The sequence below is a fragment of the Leopardus geoffroyi genome, chromosome B3 (assembly GCF_018350155.1).
Source record: "Leopardus geoffroyi isolate Oge1 chromosome B3, O.geoffroyi_Oge1_pat1.0, whole genome shotgun sequence".
Classification (NCBI taxonomy): domain Eukaryota; kingdom Metazoa; phylum Chordata; class Mammalia; order Carnivora; family Felidae; genus Leopardus; species Leopardus geoffroyi.
Genome location: NC_059337.1, coordinates 68,859,662 through 68,865,881, shown reverse-complemented (window position 1 = coordinate 68,865,881; position 6,220 = coordinate 68,859,662).

Genomic DNA, 6,220 nt, shown 5'->3' with positions numbered 1-6,220 from the left:
TAGCTCTTATTTTCATGAGATAGACTCACGATTGGGTTCTTTGCTCAGTGACTCTTGTGGAGTTGGGCTGGTCTTAAGCACAATGGCTATGACTGTCCTTGCTGACCCTGGGTCTTTACTGTAGAGGCTCTTGCTGTGCATTTCACTTTTCAAAAGCCTTAGTTTCAATTACTTGGGAGTTGAGTACTCAGGGCAAGGCAGGGAGTGGCCTGATGATTGTTACTATAAAGCAGAGAAGCAGAACAAAGGTGGGATATGGTCTTTACTGTGAAGGACTAGGATAGAGTGCAGGAGGTTGAAGGGCTGATCCAGCAAAACTCTTTGGAGCCCTGCTTGGAGCCTACTATGACAGTTTTTAAGCTGGAACCTTTCAAGTGTGACTGCTCTTTCTTGTTTATGCGGTCCATCCAGTCAGTATATGTAAAGAGACCTCTGTTTAACTTCTTCTGATTGGGTCCCTTCTATTGTGGTATCCATGAACTAGAACACTGTTTTTGTTTTGTATCTAAAAGGATTCTGAGGGGCACCTGGGTGGCTCAGTAGGTTAAGTGTCTGACTCCTGACTTCGGCTCAGGTCATGATCTCATGGTTTGTGGGTTCGAGCTCTGCGCTGGCAGTGTGGAGTCTGCTTGGGATTCTCTCTCTCCCTTTCTTTCTGTCCCTCTTCCGCTCTCTTTCAACATAAATAAACTTCTTAAAAAATTAAATAATTAAATAAATATGTAAGTAAATAAATACGTACATACATAAGTAAACGAATAAATAAAAGGATTCTGAGCACCTCACTCCTGGTTTCTTGCTTCATCCTCATGTGACCACTGACTGACAACGTTCTGATTATCAATAGCTATGTAACAACAAACCACATCCCAAACTTGGATGCTTAAAACAGCTATATATTTTTTCACACAAATCTACAACTTGGGCAGGGCCCAGTGGGAGTAGCAACTCTGTTCTCCATAGTTTAACTAGGGCTGTACAACTGGGGGCCAGAGGACTTACCTTGAAGATTTCTTACTCACATAGCTGGAAAGTTGGTATTGGCTACTGCCAAGGAGCTCAGCCAGGCCCAGAGGCCTGATGTTTTGATTCCTTTCCATGGGCTGCTTGGGCTTCCTCAAAGCATGGTGGCTAAATTCCAAGGGAACCAGGCAGAAGCTGCATGGCCATTTCTAGCCTAAGAAGTCACTCAGTGTCACTTCCATGGCATTCTATTTATGGAAACAGTCACAAGTTCAGCCAAATTCAAAGAAGAAGAGACTGGGACTTCTCACTTGATAAAGGGGTGGCTGGGTCCTAGAAAGAGCGATTATTATGGTCATCTTCGGAAAATGTAATTTGCCACTGAGAGGCACCCTGTTCATAAGGTACTTGACACCCTGCGTTCTCTCTATCCAAGTTCTCCCAGCCTTCAGGCTTCTGATTCTTTCATGGAACCTTCTGAATACATATACTTCAGCCCCCCTCCAAACCATTCTTTAGGAAGCAACTGCCTAATGAAAATGTAATGTCTGAATTGCTCTTTTAAAAATTAATTTTAAGTTAGCCTGTAGATTAGTTTACTTTTTTTAGAATTAAGCATTGTGGAAATAATTTCACAGGTCCCTTGAACATTAAGATTGTCTCTCTTTCTCTCTGTATCTTTCTTAGTCTTAAGAAGATTATATGTAGGGTATATATTAGGTACTATGGAGAACATTCCATGCAACGCTTGACTTATACTTTTCAGAACATTGATGTCATTAAAGACAAAAGAAGGCAGAATTGTTTCATGTAAAAGAGAACTAAAGAGACATGACAACTAAATGCCGTGTGTGATCCTGGAATGGATCCTAGAGTTAGGAAAAATGCTATAAAGAACACTGTTGGCACATTGGCAAGATTCAAATACTATATAAACAATAGGCATTATGCAAATGTGCATTGCATTTAAATGAGTTTAATTTGAATATATTTGAATTCCAATACTTAGAGTGGCTTGATGGACATCATGGCAATCATAAAAATCAACATTTGTTTTTATAAATACATCCCCACCATTCAGCAGTGAGGCATGGTCACGTTAGGCAAATGAATGGAAAACGTTTAACGAAATACCCTCCCTAAAATAGTGAGGACCTTTTAGTGATCCCGGCAGCAATGAAGTACAGGGTTTCCCTGCCTTCGTCTGATTTTCTTCCCAACCAGAAGAGCCTCCCACCCCTGTAGGCAGTATAGAAATGAGCACCTTGCTGACCCCCTTTGGATTCAGGCCTTTGCCCAAATCTTGTCAGTTCCATTACAATCCGTTCCTTCACCTGCCCAGTTCTAAAGTTGGACAGGCCCCTCCCGCTTAACTTAAGTCCCCCATTCACTCTGGAGAATCCAGGCTACAGAGTAACCCTGAGTCCAAAATCCTCATCATCCTTTTTCCTCTCAGTACCAGCATCAGGTTGAGATTTCAGTCTCCCCTCTCCCAATCTACCCAATAGCCATTCCAATCTTATCCTGTCATAAATACTAAAAATATTATTCTTTAATTTTAATTTTATTTTTTACATTTATCTTTTTGAGGGAGGGAGGGAGGGAGATAGAGACAATCCCAAGCAGGCTCCTCACTGTCAGCGCAGAGCCTAACGCAGGCTCGATCCCACGAACCATGAGATCATGACCTGAGTAGAGATCAAGAGTCAGACGCTTAACCGAGTCGCTCAGGAACCCCAAATACTAAAAATTTTAAATATTAAGGGCATCCTACTTATTTCATGACAAGCAACCCCCACTGCTACCTTTCTGTGGTCCACAAAGTTCGTACTCACCCCTGGCTCCCTCCAGGAAGGATAGGACCCACTGACTCACCAGTCCTGCTGCCTCCTGGTCTCCCCCACCAACCCTAGCCACAGCCACTTTTCCTCTCCTCCCCTCTCCCAGCTGTTTGTTATAAGCTCAGTTTGCTTTATTTCCTACACATGTGCAAGGACAGGGGCTGTTAAAAAGAAATGGAGGGTGAGGAAAGCGAGGAGAATTAGCAAACATAAGAGTCACTGTCTTGAATGGGAGGAGAGAAAGAGGCGGGACATGTTTATATGTTAACTTTTTTCACTCCCATCAAAATAGGAAGCCGTAAAACACCACATTAAAGGCAGGAATGAACATTTTCACTATAATCAAAATGCAAAACAGATATTTCTTTTTCTTTATCAAGTCAGATCTCTTTCTGAACTCACATTTTCAAGAGCAACGAGATGCCCAGTATCACTTTATTTCTGTGGCTTCCTCCCATTGCCATCCACCTCTTGTGTTATACTAGGATCCTGAGCTTCCATCATCCAGAAAAAGCCAGAGAGAAGTGTTAACTGTTGTTCTTTACCCTAACAACATTCTGCTGTGAGGCCCCAAGAGAGAGCCATTGGGCTCCCCTGGCCACACCCACTGGACCCGGCCCCTCCCTACCAGATCTTTGCAGGTTGGCCCTAGGGGCCCTCATTGCTGCTTCAGGGACCTGTAACTAAGGGCCCAGTCTCCACAGGCATTCCCTTGGCCTTTGCCATGCCCAGTCTTATTTCTGGAGCTCTAGAAGCAAAAGGACCACATTTTCATGTCGCTCATAGAACCCACAAGTCAGGTGTTGCCCAAGCCTTCAGAGATGGATTAATGTAAATGAGCAACTTGAGTATAAACCAATAGGGACTGATGGGGACAGTCCTGAACTGGAGAGTGAACATTCTATCTAACTATAGAGCCAATGCTATCATATTTGAGCTTTCGAGAGGAACTGAAATTCAAGATTTTCACACAAAATCTCCTGTTTTAAAGTTGTTGGCAACTAACAAAAAAATTATAGGGGTGCCTGGGTGGTTCCATCAGTTAAGTGTCTGACTCTTGGTTTTGGCTCAGGTCATGATTTCACTGGTTTGTGAGTTGGAGCTCCACTCTCAGAGGAGCTTGGAATTCTCAATCTCTCCCTCTCTCTCTGCCCCTTCCCCGCTTGCTCATGCTCGCTCTCTCTCTCTCTCTCTCTCTCTCTCTCAAAATAAATAAAAACTTAAAAAAAAATTATAAACAAGCCTAACATGGGTCAAGCCTAACATGTCTCTGGCAGATATGAGACCCCTCACTGGCAATTTGCAAATTCTAAACCTCAGAACCAAGTGGCTTTCATCCCCCCATTGGAAATGTGCCCCTTCCTATTTCTGCTTAAAGCCATGCCTGCCATTATCTTCCCATTTTGGCAAATCCAGAGTGATTGCTTCAACAGATCAGCACTAGATTTGGATTAAGGGGAAAAGTCTGTCAGGGGATTGCCTTTTGCTGAAGGGCTAACCATCTTTCTTTCAGCTGTTAACTGTGAATATCCCCTGGGGCTATAGGGACCTCAGCCATCAGGACCCCAAACCCAGCTGTCTTTCCTCTGTATGCTTTATTGTGAAGTATAGCATAAGCATAATATAAAAACACATGTGGAGGGTTTAAGGACTAATAACTAGTCAACACTCATGTACCCAGGCTAGAAAGCAAAATATACTCCAAAAGCCTTCTGTACCCTATCCTGATCTCATCCCTTCTCTTCTCCAGAATATTAACCACTATTGAAAATTTTATGAAAATTACTGCCTTGCTTCTCTTAACAGATTTATTACCTATATATGTATTCTAAGATACATTGTTTAGTCTAATCTACCTTGAACTTTATATATCTCAATTTAGAATGCATACATTCTGCCTCTTTTGGTCAATATTGTGTTTAGGGTGTAATGCCCGATGTTCTAAAACCTCCCACAAAAGACCACCAGAGTCGTGAGTCAAAGCCAAGCGGCAAGGGTCGTTTATTGCAGGTTCGAACCTGGACCTCTGCGCACTCGTTGCCGGTGACACACAGAGGCCCCGATCAGAGTTGGTATAGGGTTTTTATAGACAGGGACAAACAGCATAGGTGAGTGAGGGTCCTGATAGGTAAATTCTAAAGTAAGGACATTTGTGGTTTTCTGACTGGGCGTCCTTTGTCTGTTACTTGTGGTGGGAGAGAGAGAAAAAAAAGGGGAAGGGGATAGGTGAGGAATGTGTTAAACAAGCAAGATTACAGAAGCGAGAGACGCCAGTTAGTTTAAGTACAACTACTCATTCCATTACATTTAGGAAGGTTTACAACCCATTCTACTACACAGCGGGTTACATTCAGGAAAGGTCTCACAATGCTCATAGCAAACAGCAAGCAAAACAGACTTCTCAGCAATTGTATTTCTTATCAAAGATCCATAATAAACAGAAAAGAGAACCTAGCTTTAAACTAAGGTAGGGCTGTTATTTGGATTGTTCCTTTCATTCCCCCCTTTTTCTTGTGCCTAAAGAGCCAATCTTGGATCTTCAGTTTTCTATTTGTAATGTCTCGAGCGGTTGATACTGAGTTCGTAAGACCATTGATTGTACAGCATTGAACCTGTCTTGGACAAAATTAATAATTCTGTTTATGATACAGGGGCCGAATGTGAGAGCGAGAAGTAGGATGGCCAGAGGCCCGAGTAAGGCGGAGAGCAGGGTAGTTAACCATGGGGACGCACTGAACCAGGATTCAAACCATCCAGCCTCTTGTTCTCTTTCCTTTTTTCGTTTATTTAGCCCTTCTCGGACCTTGGCCATAGAATCTCTTACTATTCCTGTGTGGTCAGCATAGAAACAACATTCTTCTCCTAGTGCTGCACAGAGACCGCCTTGCTGTAGGAACAGCAGGTCTAATCCTCTCCTGTTTTGTAAAACTACTTCCGAGAGGGAGGTTAGGGACTTTTCAAGCGAAGTGATGGCAGTTTCTATTTTTTCTATATCTTTGTCAACCGCTTCTCTAAGTATACTAAATCCTTTGTTCTGTATAGTTAAGGCCGAAATCCCTGTCCCAGCTCCGATGGCCCCGAGTCCAAATATGGTGGCTAGAGTTAGAGTTCCTGCAGTAATAAGTTCTCGTTTAGTCACTCTTTTAGGTGCTATCCACATCTGGTCTACATATTCGGCTGTGTGGTATATGATTTTTGGGAACACAATTACCATTATACAGAATTCTGACTGGTTGAACATATCTTTATAGAGGCAAGGGGTTAATCCCGCATGAGAACAAAGCCACCATGCGTTATTTGGTGGAATAATCCAGTTCCCTGAAATATTGAGTATATTTTTGTTACTTATGCATAAGTGGCTATATTTTGTTGGTACTGCTCCTATACATGTCCCGTTTCCCGTAAGCACTGGTAGT